At 32.9% G+C, this 14,688-nt stretch overlaps 1 protein-coding gene across 2 annotated transcripts in view; it reads left to right on the plus strand.

Annotated features, from left to right (window-relative positions):
* The first annotated feature begins 1,042 nt into the window (after positions 1-1,042).
* LOC143082449 (basic helix-loop-helix ARNT-like protein 1) overlaps positions 1,043-14,688 on the plus strand; it is a 75,769-nt gene continuing 62,123 nt past the window's right edge. For both annotated transcript variants that reach the window (XM_076258111.1, XM_076258112.1), the window contains exons 1-2: positions 1,043-1,164; positions 13,523-13,596. The gene's annotated coding sequence lies outside the window, so the exon portion shown is untranslated. The remainder of the gene's footprint in view (positions 1,165-13,522; positions 13,597-14,688) is intronic.

The raw sequence follows: 14,688 nt of genomic DNA on the forward strand, positions 1-14,688 counted from the left end.
GATTCTCAGTAAATTGACAAAAAGTCGACCTACCCTGTGTTTATTTTGAATATTTTGAACCAGAAAAGCTCAACAGGAAGTGCCAGAATACTTTTTTCCGTCTCAACATTTGGTTGAGATTAGATGGTTTACGGCAGGCGTGCTGGACTTTTACCAAACTTGGACAGAATCTTCTTACAATCGAAAGAGAGTATGGAGAGGAATATTTTTTATCATTTTCTCCCTCAATTTTTGTTGAGCCTCCGATTAACGTGAGCAAAAGTAGGCGAGACACTGCATGGGTTCCGCGGAAGCCTTGCGAATTTTTAATTTATACTTCAGGGATAGTATCCCAGACAATATCACCATATTCTAAGCCGTGACTGAACGCATAAAAGATAAAAAATATATAGTTTCGAAACTCTAACAAGCTTTATTATAAAGTGAAGGATTCGCTTCAATATGTCTCTGATTGTTGTTTTTTAATATCGCAAGTTTAAGATAGACAAAATGAACAAAATTGGACGAACAATAAAGAAAGAGTAGAGTATTGTCGGGTATTTTCGAGGCTTATGATAGAATGTAAAAGAGTAGAAAATGCTAGAGCAATAAATCAATATTTTTAATTTATTTTTTATTATTTCCTGTCTATTTGCATTACTTTATTAACGTTTTTAACGTTGCCATCACTATTTCTTTGTTTTCTGGCAATGTGCAGTGTACTAACATTACCAGAAAACAAAGAAATAGTGATGGCAACGTTAAATACTTTAATAAAGTAATGCAAATAGACAGGAAATAATAAAAAAAAAAATTAAAAATATTGATTTACAAAATTTTAACTGCTAAGCGAGTCCCTGTGGCCCTACTGTCCCTTGATTGATTCCTTTCATGGCATATTACTATTAGCCCGGTCTTTCAATGGATATTTAGTCACTTCTCGGTATATAGATCTGAATAGACTAGTCCTACTTGCAGAGTTATTTTATTAACGGTATTTTATTAGCCGTGAACCCGATTAGTGGTGACCCAGTGACGAACAGGTATGTAAACACAGCTAGTATAAAAGTAGGACAAGAAGGGGAGATAATATTGGAGGTGAAGGCCATTGCTAGACACAAATTTTATGTAACATTTTCATAAATACCTTTAAAACTTCTAATGCGAAGATGTAAACAAAAGCAGGTAAGTTAAAACTGCATAGGAAAATGTCCGATATTGTTTTATTTATTTATTTGATTTAAATCACAATGCAATGATAAAATCGCTATATTAATCAAGAATTTGTATTTTACATATCTATATAAAGCCTTGTATTGGTTGATGACCCTGCGGACGCTAGTTATTTTGGTCATGGTCACTATCTATCATTATGGTCTGCTTTCAGCTGTTGCGGTTGAAGCGATGGATATACTGACCAGATGATTATTTTTCTCTCCATCAATACTAGTACATATAACCTTAAGTTTTTAGTCATGTATACATTTTTCAAATCTAGGTTATACACGTGTGTATGTTTACAATACTAATTGAGACATGCATTCTGTTAGAAGTTCTGTTGCAGGGGCGGATCCAGCCATTTTAAAAAGGGGGGTTCCGAAACCAGGATAAAGAGGGGTTCCAACTATATGTCCCCATTCAAATGCATTGATCGGCCAAAAAAAAGGGGGGTTCCAACCCCCGGAACCCCCCCTCTGGATCCGCCACTGTGTTGATTATAATAAAGCCAACCTATGGCAATGAGAAATGTTGACATGATACATGTATGACATCTCAAATGTGCAGTGCTTTTATCCTCTGAAAAATATAAGTGCATGTGAACTTACTTCATGCAACAAGGGCATTTGCTACGGGATATGAACAAAATTAGAATAAGATTTTGTTTGGTTCAATCAAAAGTCAAAAAATGAAATAAAAAACTTGCTTTTTTTAGCCAATTTGGTTTAGTTTTGTCCAAATATTATAAGCAGAGGAACATTGCTAATGAATTATTCACTTTCAAGTGAATAATTCCACCTCATTGAATATGTATTCACTGATTCAATCTACATACAAATCATACGCATACAGGTAAAAATTATTATAAGTGAACTTATTTTCATACATGTGACAGAGTTGTCAAGCCACAACTGGAGATTTGGAAATTTTCAGCTGGAGTTTGGGCCTCATAACTGGAGATTTTTTAACGATGTACGCAATGGTTTTTTTGTGTGTGTTTAAACTGCATATCTTCCTTTTTATTTAAAAAACCCCAATGATTTCATACCTTCAAGTACCTGCATAGCCATTTTTACTTAATAAAATAGAAGATAAAAGGGAGGGGAGTCAAATACTTATTCATCATATATAGTTCAAAGATAAAGTGATCAGCCAATCATACATAGTTGGCAAAAAGTACCTCTTCTTTAGCCACATTGTCAACTTTAGTACCACTTAACTGAACATGTTTGTAAAAGAAGGTGTTGAATTAATAGAGTTGTGGGCTTTCTGATGGGTAGCTGCATCCATATTTTTGGTCAAGTAATTAGGGCCCCATAGTCAGCTTTGCATGAAGTGTAGTAAGCATTGTCTTGACCCTTGGCACTGGACTTGCACCATTTTTAAATCTGGCTAGATACTGTGTCTTCTTTAATATTATGCTGGGGAACATGTATTTGGTAATAACATGATACAGTTTGTATTTTGTCAAATTATAAGACAAACACACTTATATAGGTATTCCATTGGCCTAGATAGAAGACAAGACATAAATATCATATTTGAGTTGATTTTATTGTCTTTGAGGGTCAGTATAAACTAAGTCTGTTCCATGTTTTCAACAGCATCAAAATTTATTAAAGTCGATGTTTATACAACTGTTCCATTGTCAGTATTACTTTTAATCATCCAGACATGTATATATTTAACTAGCTAGTTGATTACTGGGTAAATGCCAATCATCTTTTATTGTTGTATATACAGTCTATAATCCTTAACACCTTCACTGAGGCTATTTTCCTATTTACCTTTTTGACACAAATTCCATTACAGGAAACTTCCGTTTTTCTCGGACTTTTCCCATATCAATTTACAGTTTCTCGGACTTTTTCCCTGTCCGTATCTATTTTGTAAACAGAAATGTCTACTGAAATTTTTTCGAGATTGACATTTTCAAAAAGCGGAAGATTTCAAATTTTAACGGGAGGGACGGAAGAGGGTCTGAAAAGCGGGAGATTTTAACTCCCGCCGGAAGAATCACATGTATGTATTTTTTAACCTACAACATGAAAAATCCAATGGCAAGAGGTTGCCAACTATTTATATTTATGTTTATGTTTATATCGGGTTATGTGACCATCTGCAGTTTTCATGGTTTTCTGAGGTCATCTCGATAGTTAAAACGGTTGTATCCAGATTAAGATTCACATGAAATTCTGATATATATATTATAGAGTATATGCATTGTTTACTGTTTATTTCAGTCTTATTGTAATTTTGATATATACGTTTTAGTGTGTTATAAATTAGATATGAGAATTTAAGTCATACCGATGAACATAATTTTGTAAGCTAACATGCCCCTTTAATATATTCCATACTTGCCTGTTCATCTAATATACATGTATATTCAAAAAACTTAAGCCAAGTATCAGGTTATATTTATATTTCAATGGGGAAGAAAAGTAATGCTTTGCAAAGAGTGCTAAATAGATATAGGAAGAAGTTTGAATGGTTTTACACTAGTAATTTTTGGGGCCCTTAATAGCTTGCTGTTAGGTGTGAGCCAAGGCTCCATGTTTGGATGCAGTACTTTGACCTATAAAGGTTTACTTTTATAAATTGTGACTTGGATGTAGAGTTGTCTCATTGGCACTCATAATGATTACAAAAAATCCCTCAAAACAGTAGATTAAAAAAATTCAAAAACAATAGGCCTGCAGATGCAGATTTTCTCTCTGTGTTCAAGACCCATTTTTGGTCTAAGGCTGTTTTCTGCTCGTTAGTTAGGTTGTTGTCTCTTTGACATATTCCCCCATTTCCATTCTCAATTTTACGTATATCATCAATGTTGAAAATTACATTGATCATACTAAACTGTTTACAATAGTTAAAAGGTATGATATATCTACGATACGTGTTTATTATTGACATTTTGATGAGGAGCTTTCATAACTATAGGTTTCATTTAGTATTGTTTGATATAAAAATTGATATATTTCTTATATAAACATATGAATATTATCAGAATAATATTATAATCAATCCTCTTGAGCCATCCATGAATATACATGATTGATTTTATGTAGTTTTGAAAGGCTTTTTGACAATGGGGATTTGCGCCTTTATCTGTCAACATATAATTTTTGCTTCTGAGAAACTGTAAACTGTTGCAGCAGCAGCTGGTCCATACCAATAGACTAAAATATTTCCTTCAATCTAAAGCCTTGTCAAGTGGACTGTCTAAATTTCCCTATAGATACACCGGGTACTATGATACAAACTCAATACATTCATTGATATACACTTTATTGAGGCAACAAAGGAGTTTATATGAACAAGATTTAAAATGGTCAGGTTATTGCTTGATAAAAACTCTTACTGAAGATCGTAACTTACACAATAGCCATTTGATAAGGGATTTTCCTGTGAGTTTGGTATTTTAGGTTTTTAATACATGTACTTATTTAACAACATTATACAGTATAATACTCTATATGTTTTGGTTACTATTTCTTGGACATTATTATAAATTATAAACATAACAATGCTATATGCAATAGAACTGTGATATTTATAGATTATTACTAAAAGAGGATTAAGTTCCAAACAAATAACCAATTATCACACTTGTCAATTCTAATAAAAGGATTATCTAAAACCTTAATCCAAAATATGAAGCCAAATAGATATAACATTTAAAAAATACTACTTATAGTTAACATGGTTAATTTTATAAATAGAAAGGTAAGGATGTTAATAATAATTTTCCATCCATTTAACAGTTTTATATCCTCAACATGCTCAATATAAAAATAAATATTAATCCTTTCTTTTTTTAAACATGTTAAACGCATACCTGCCAACTTTTCAAAATGCCCATGGGGGTTTTAGGTGCAAGATGGCTCTCATAGTCCAATAAACCTTCAAGGGGGCCTTCAAATATATTTTTATGTTGTTTTTTAGCTTCTACAAGCCTATCATGCCTATAGCCATTGTAAAATTAATTGTTTTGTTACAAATTGTGGACAAAATTGCTCTTTCAAAATTTCCATTTGGGAGCCTCCATGGGGAAATCCCCTGCAAATAGTGACAGTTGGCAGGTATGGTTTTAAACGAATGATTAAATGATTCAAAATGACTAGCATTTTCTTTTATAAATTGATTGACATCCTGAAAGTGAATGATACACATGTAAATTAACAGTAATTAGAAGCTATTTATTGTTAGTGACCACTGAATAAAATGTACTTATATTTTGGGCTACAGTTTCTGTAATGATTTGCAATTCAAAATCTTTTGATTAAAGTAGATTCAACTAACCTCCTTGCCTAGATAGACAATTTTAGTAATGGCGGCATGCATTGAGCATGGTCTAATCTAGCAGCAATCCCAAGTGCTAGGATGTAATAAAACCCATAGATGCTAAGGGACACATTCTAGAATCTAACTGTGTCACCTTTACGGAACAATAGTACCCCTAAATCTATCTAATTTGAACTAATCTTGACATAAATAGATTATATGGTTTCATGCAGCATAAGCAGTTTCTAGCAGTTTATTGCTACCAGTTTTCTAATTCAAAATTGTGAAATTTCTCAGGTTCAGTTTGTGAGTGTTTGGGTATTTTAGTAGTTTTTATCACAGGAATTTTGAATATGTAACTATCACTTGCTGTTGATAATATCTTGAACTTTGTGTCCTTACCAATGCCTGTTTACGAAAAGTTCAATAAATTATTATTTAATGTCCTGTTCATGATTAAGTTCATGAATATATTCCAACTGATTTGCTGTTTGACCCTTCAATTGTGTGCTATTATTCCATACATCTAATTTGTTTATATTCCTGCTTTATTAATTCTGATATGGCATTTTTATGTACTCTCAAGGTTATTGATATTTACAAGATTATAAATATTATTCTAGACCCCACACTTCATTGTACTGATAATATAGATCCCACATTTCATTGTACTGATATGGTAAACCCCACATTTCATTTTAAAGATACAATAGACCCCACATTTCATTGTACTTAAAAGATAGACCCCACTGTATTGCACTGATAATTAAGTTAGACCCCATATTTTATTTTACTGAAAAGATCATGACCACCCACCACATTGTCTGGATAATAGACCCACACTTTATTTTACTGATAAGATAGACCCCATATTTTATTTTACTGAAAAGATGGACCACACTCCATATTGTCTGGCTGATAAACCCACTCTTTATTTTACTGATAAGATAGACCCCATATTTTATTTTACTGAACAGATGAACCACACTCCATATTGTCTGGCTGATAGACCCACCCTTTATTTTACTGATAAGATGGACCACACTCCATATTGTATGGGTGATAGACCCACTTTTTATTTTACTGATAAGATAGACCCCACATTTTAATTTTCAGATAAGATAGACTTAGGATAATAGTCCCAGATTTCACTGATAAGATAGAATCCCACACAAGAGATTGGTCCATTGATATAATTTAATTAAAACTTTAAAATGTGCGATGATATTATAACAAGGATTGAAACAAATGATTGAAATTGAATTCCAGGAAAGTTCCAACCATGTCCCTCACCTTTTAGTCTGAACCAAAAACTTATTATTTATCATTTGGTTGACAACTTGTTTATATGGCATGCATTAATGAATACAGAATTGTCAATAAATACATAACATTTTTGCATAATAAGGTTTTATTTATAGGTATAAACTACAGTATTAAGGGTAACAAATTCACAATTTACCAACTGTGCCAGGGCTGTATAGCCAGTCAAGGTCATTCACTAATTCCCAATCTTAGATGGATTTGATTTTCAAAAGATCACTGTATGATAAAAGGGAGAGAACACTGTATGATAAAAGGGAGACTAAAGATACCAAAGGGACATTCAAAAATAGTGAAAAGTGGAAGATAAACTGACAGCGCCATGTGGCTGAAAATGAAAACGTCAAAAGACACAGACAGCTGTAAACAAAACACAGCATAATAAACTAGAGACTGATCCTGAGCAACATGAACCCCAACAAAAACTGGGGGAAATCTCAGGTGCTTCAGAAGGGTTATCAAATCCTGCTCCACATGTGGCAACCATCGTGTTGTTCATGTTAGTACAAACTTGGTGATAAGTCTAATTACATGTACCGGTAGGTTGATTACATTTGTGGAAAAGGAGACAGGGTTATAGTTATGACAATTGGATCATACATAAGTTTGTAATCTAAGAAGCAGATATTTTATAACAGTCAACCAACTCATGATCATGTGTAAACAAATGATTTCAACTTCACTACTTTGAAAGTTTGGTTTAATAGCTTTTGGTTAAATAGCTTCCTTAAATGTTAGCAGAAACCTTCTATCAAGAAATCATGATATGAAAACAACCCCTGGAATATCACATCAACTGGGAGATATATACTCTGGTATTTAGGAGATAAAATGTGTACGAGAAAAAGCATAGTAGGGGAGAACTAGAAAGATACATGAATTCAAACTATATTCTTTAGAGCAGTAAAAAAAATAGGTTGGCACATTCTAATTGATTCACAAAAGCACAGATGTTTTTCATGGTCAGTCTTTGACAAGATTTGACAAATGGCATCACCTATTTACATTATAAATCATGAATGGCCCCCTCCATCTTTTTAATTAAAAAGGCGAGGAAAGACCTATTGTTTTTCTAATGTTTTTTTTTTCTTTTTTTTTTTTTTCTTCCAACATTTTTTTGGGAATGCCCTCTCCTCGTTTCTGTTGAAGTTATCAAGACCAAGTATGGACCATCAATAGACCTCAACATGAAGTTATACAACAAATGGAAGTTTTTAACAACCTTGACTGGCTATACAGCCCTTGCATGGTCAGCCAATGAAGTATTACCAGATGACCCTGTAAAGGATTTCATCATCCACTGTAGAAGTTATCTCCCTTTTATTGGATTTTTTCGACATTGCCCCTCCTCGTTGTTTTCAAAGATATCATGACCTTATTTGGACAATAGGCACATCTCATCATGATGTAATACCAGATAAGGCTGCTAAGGATTTCATCATCCCTTTTGAGAGTTATGTCCCTTTGAAGCAATTTCCTTAAAAAGTATTAAGAGATAGTATGGATTTGAAAACAATAACATGTACAGGAACAGATGACAATATTAATGAACATATACAATCATATTTTGTTATTAACCCTTATAAGAATTTATTTCCCATGTTTCCCTTGAAAAAATATACACAATTTTTTGAAAATTTTTATTTCGAGAATCAGAAGTCGTAGAGTCTTGGGACCCACACCAATAATCTTAGGTTCATGTGACCTTCAATTTGCATCCAAGGTCAAAGGTCACAGAGTGCAAAAAAAATTAAGCTGCAATTTCAAGCTTAAATATTAGGAAAAGGATAAGACTTTGCTGCATACATACAGCGTATAACATGTTGCTCTTGACGAAATCTACATTTTATACAATAAGCCCAAAAATGTTAGACTATCTGTTCAAAAGTTACAATGGGATGATTGTTAAAAGTAAAGTATTGTGTATATATCTTTTTAAAGATGACAGATATCAACCTACTATAAACTGCAAAGATGGTCAGTAGTTCAAGACCTTCAATTTGAGGTCAAGGTGAATAAAAGTTCATCACATTGGCGGATCCAGGGGGGTGCTCCGGGGATTGGACCCCCCTTTTTTTTGGCTGATCAATGCATTTGAATGGGGACATATATTTGAAACCCCCGCCTTTGTCCTGGGTTGGGAACCCCCCTTTTTAAAATGGCTGGATCTGCGCCTGCATGTTGTGTACATTTTAAATATCAAATTCCTGACCTCCAAAAAGTAGTTGGATGGGGTTATTAAGTGCAAAAATCAAACTTTCTAGAACATGGTGTTGTCGCATATCAAAGGATAGATCATCAAGTCTATGTTACATATATCATACTTCCGATCTCGAAAATAAAGGCGGATGAGGTCATTAAGTGTAAAAAGCAAAAAGTTTCAGAAGTTATGTCGAATATCGAACGAAAGATCTTACAAAGTACATTACCAAAACATCACTTTTACAGGAAATACCTTTCAATTGTTTTACAAACAATTTAGATACTAGTTTGTTATTTGTTTTTTAAACACATACCAATATGTATAGACATAAACTGTTTTGTATACACATACTGATATGTCATGTATGTATACACAAACAATGTTTTTTCTGCTCTTTTAACAGGTTGTTGTCTCTTTGACACATTCCCTATTTCCATTCTCTATTTTATACACCCAACAGTCAACTACAAAGATAAGTAGTGCTTGTCACAAAAAAATAGTAATAAGAAGACTCATGTCATTTACATATATTTAGATATTGACCTTGAAAGAAACTGTCATGAATAGCAGACCACATTCCCATTCTAATATGTGTGATATTATTACATAGGAGGATAATCTCATTGTTAGCTCTTTTCTTTAGCACTGGTTTATATGGTAGGTAATACTAAAGGTTTAGTTTAACATGTTTAAGGTTATTAATGATGTTGAGGTTTTATCAACTTAGTTTTCATGTTCATAAATGATGTGAACAAAATTGTTGAAGAATGCCAAATTAGGATTTTGACTAAAAAAAAGTACCGAAAGAAAGGAAACATGATTAAAGCAGTTACAGACATGATGTCCTTTCACATGTTCTTGTTTTAAATGAAATGTACCTGTTCCGGACCATATGAGTATTTGGACCATACATGTATGGTCGAGGTAATTAACACTCTGTTGCAGTTTACTTATAATACATCTAAACTCTTCATATGGTATGACCGTTCATTAAAAAGACGCTATCATATAGTTAATTTTATTATTATATTATAATAAAACGATTAGCTAAATAACATGAATAAAAATTAAAAGTTTCACACAGTTAATTCAACTTCCTTGTCAAAACTATAATAAACACATTTTATACCGATGGTCATTACTGATGGTCATTACCGATTTGTTATTACAAGTGAATGGCAATATGTCAACTTAAAAAAAAAATCCAAAAATTTATTAATGAACTATTACACAAGAAGTCACTGCAAAGTAACATAGTTTATTTAAGTTATCCTGTGAGTATGGTGTATTGCAGTCATGCTACGATATTTGAGATCTAAAGATTCTTAAAAACACCGTAGACATATCGAAATGGCCCAAGACATCGGTATCACTGTACGCAGCTACAAAAGGCTAGCTTTTCACACGCAAACAAAAGGTGTTAATGAAAAGGATCGTGCACAACCAAGACTTGCAAATGCAAAAAAGCTATGATACCGTGTGGAAGTAAATGTCACCCCAAGCCTACATGCAAGAATGTAGTTAGTGATGAAAACTAACTATGACATCAATATTTAATATTTACGTCGTATTTGAATTATAAAAATAATACATTGATTGTTTTTTAGGTAAAGTTTCTGTATTATTGAAACTTTTATAATGTAATTTTAAAAAAGATACCTATATGATCCAAATACTCATATGGTTTGACCCGTTAATAACCAAAGGAGTATTACTGATGACGAGTATATATATGAGTATACGCATATGGTCATGACCATACGTGTATGGTCCAAATACTCATATGGTCCGGAACATAACCAATTGTTTTACAAATAAAATATCCTGCATTTTTTTTATTTTATTTTGTATGACGTCAAGTTCTTAAGTATAATCATTAGCAATACTAGTGCAAACAAGGTGGCTACACAAAGTAGTAAATATAAAAAAGAAGATGTGTATGATTGCCAATGAGACAACTATCCACAAAAGACCAAAATGACACAGACATTAACAACTATAGGTCACCGTACGGCCTTCAACAATGAGCAAAGCCCATACCGCATAGTCAGCTATAAAAGGCCCCGATTTGACAATGTAAAACAATTTAATTGAGAAAACTAACGGCCTGATTTGTATAAAAAGAAAAAATGAAGCATTTTTTTAGTTTTCAGTCCATAACTGTGTTTAAGTTAAAATTAGTATGGCGTTCATTATCACTGGACTAGTATATATTTGTTTAGGGGCCAGCTGAAGGACGCCTCCGGGTGCGGGAATTTCTCGCTACATTGAAGACCTGTTGGTGACCCTCTGCTGTTGTTTTTTATTTGGTCGGGTTGTTGTCTCTTTGACACATTCCCCATTTCCATTCTCAATTTTATTAAGTGTATAGACCTCTCTTAAATTATACCACAAGTTTCCATACTACAAAGGGATGGTTATGGGGTTGGGGGTAGGGGTATTGTTCAAATCATCAAGTAATTAGGGACAAAAAAGGGGGAAATCAAGGGTTTTTCTGGTTAAAGGACAATTTAGAAATTTTAAAACAGTGAAGGGGAGGTAATCCAATTAAAATTTAAAGAACACTGTTATATATGTTTGATTACTTGATTACCTCCCTTACAATGCTTGAAAATTGATTTGTCTTGAGATGTGTAGCTGTGTAGCTGTAAATTTTTATTTAGAAGTTTATTAATATTAATTTTAACCATGATTATCTGTATGTCATTTTATATTTTAATATTTTATGATGTATTTAGATAAGTAATTGTTGCCAGCTCCACTAGAAATTTGAATTGAGTTTATTTTTTTAATAAGGAAACAGGGGAGGTGAAAACAAATGTGGGAGGGGGGTGTGGAGTAGGTGTGTTAAATTTTTCTCATTTCAAATTTCAGAAATTAAAAAGAATTTTTGTACAAATATTTTTATTTTAGGGGATTAATAGTCAACAGCACAGCATAGTGTATTGCTCAATAGCATGACCTATGATGTGTCAACTACTTAATCACAATCCAAATTCAGAGCTGTATCAAGCTTGAATGTTGTGTCCATATACTTGCCCCAACTGTTCAGGGTTTGACCACTGCGGTCGTATAAAGCTGTGCCCTGCAACGCATCTGGTTGTTATGTAACTTAGTACATGTGTGTTTTATAGTCTAGCTGTCATTTGTTAGTCTTGTTTGATGAAGGATTGGCTGCAATGGGAAAATATGTTTCATTCTGTTGAAAACAGTACAAAGGAGACATGTTTCTGCTAGGGTTTGACTTTGAAATATTTTCAAAAGAAATTTAAAAGAAATGATATGCTAATATCCTGGCATATTGAATGAACACTATCACCCCAATCAAGAACTTCTTCAGTGTATTGAAGGTTTTCTGATCGTCATGAGATTTCTTCTACTCATCTATTATTGTACCTTCCTCATTGAAATTTGGAGGGTAAAATTTTTCCTGCCAGCCCTTATTCAGTTCATCAGTCTAGTCATCTATTCATCTATTCATCTATTCATTCAAAATTTCTTTGAAAGTTTCCATTCATTAAAACTCCATAGCTGACTTTTAAAGTAGTTGAACTTACTGTATCACTAGCCTGTCAACAGTCTGAGGTTTTGGGTTAGAAAGCAGCGTGCGAAAGAGGACTTCTCTTTCAAATTTCACCACTTCTCCCTATCTGAGTTTCAAAAAGAGAAGTCACTTCTCCTTGTGATTCTGAAGTAGTGTGCGCCTTGGGTCCTAGCATATTGGTTATACTCAACTCTTAATTGACAAGGTTTGCCAGTTTTCCTGCCAAACAGCAATTTTTCGCTTCATTTGGCATAGCTCCATTTACCAATAAAACCTGGCCGGCATGAAATCAAGAATAGTGGTTAAAGGGGGGGGGTTAAACACCAAAAAAGGATCAATTAATCAGTCATTCCGTTCCTCAAAACAAGGCATCAGTTCAATAATTGAAAAATCTGAAATCAGGAGATCTTTTATGAAGCAAGATTAGTGGTTGCATCATATTATCATTTTCTTTTGTTAAACTAGATAGCATCATCATTCCTTGAACTGACCTCTCCAGTTTATATGAAGTTTTTCATATATCCAAACCTTGGATAATTATGATTATGAGTTAAATTTGAAATGGGAGGAAGATTGGTAAAAATTTCCCATGTAAATACATGTCATCAGTATAGCACCTTTACATTGTGTTCGATACTGTCAAAAGATACCAACCAGACATTTCAACTCATTAGTCGAAAATGAACTGACAAGGCCATAGGAAAAAAGAACCTAAAGACAAACAACAGCCGAAAAACAAAGCCTGGAAAACTAATGACTAAGCAACACTAACCCAACTAAAACTTGGGGTGATCTCAGGTGCTCTGGTTATTAAAGTAAAACTATATGTTAACTTCTACGACCCAATGTTTTCTATGGTGCTAATACCTGATGTTTATGTTTACTTTACATATTCCTCACACCATCTTTAATTGTTGTGAAGATTGAATGAAGAACCTTGGATAAATTTATTGTTTTCTTTTTCTTTTCAGATATTGGGTGAGATAGAAGGGGATAATGAAGAGATCCTTTGTGGTGTTGTATACAGTGTTTAAAGTTTTCTGAAGTAAGTGTCAAATAAACCTTTTTTTTTTTGCATTACTGTATTGAAGGGTAAATATATCCCTTCCATGTTAGAAAACCAATCAAAACAATTGTAATTTACATCAAGTTAAATTAAAAATATCCAGTTTTTGAGGTAACCATGGTAATACTTATATGATGACATTAAACACAAATGTCATGATAATAAACATTTAGACAATTCCTAGACATACTGAAGGTAAGGGTGTAGGTCTCACAAAATTTCCTCTTTTTTTTATCTTCTTATTTATACACCACAGAATTGAAATATATGTCTGTATATGGCCAGACCTACCAAAAGTTTGAAAAAATTTACAGTGCCATTTTATGTATACAGAATATTTGAATATGATCAGTTATTTAATATTCAAAATGCTGATCATAAACACTAGAAGGTGTAAATCATTGATTGGTTTATATATGTTCTTGAAAGTAATAGCCATAACTGTTCAATATTTTCAGAACCTTTCATTATTAGTCTTGAGACAAAATGACTTTTACAGATTGTGAAGTTTTTTCCAACATTGAATTTGTAAATGTGTTCTGATGTTAGTATTCATTTATTAGCATTTAAGTTTTTAAAGGGACGGTCAATACTCAGAACACTGGTCTCAAGGACATGTCCATGTTTATTTAAAGTTCAGCACACAGTTTATCTTAGCATGGGAACATTACACCTCAACCGCCTTATCAACTTTTATTTATTTACATTCCTCAATAAGTACATCTTCATGAGAAGCTATTTAAAAAAAATATATGGTTGACGATTGTCTCTCTCTTTCAATTGTTTTCATTGTACCTTTGAAAATATTTTTAATATCCTCTATTTAAAGTTTGGTAAAGTTAAACTCGTCCATTTTTTATGCCCTAGTGCCATCTTCAAATTCTAATGCCAACAATATTGGTTTCAGAGATTTCTATTATTAAAAGGTGAAAATGCACAAAGGATTCCCAAACAAATCCCTTTTTGATTGGATTTTAGTTGATCTCGAAAAAAATCTTTATGAACCAGGACCCCAGAACAAATCAAGGGATCAAGAACATGTTTCTTTAGGAATCTATGACAACCCAACCA

This window comes from Mytilus galloprovincialis, chromosome 7 (assembly GCF_965363235.1).
Source record: "Mytilus galloprovincialis chromosome 7, xbMytGall1.hap1.1, whole genome shotgun sequence".
Lineage (NCBI taxonomy): Eukaryota > Metazoa > Mollusca > Bivalvia > Mytilida > Mytilidae > Mytilus > Mytilus galloprovincialis.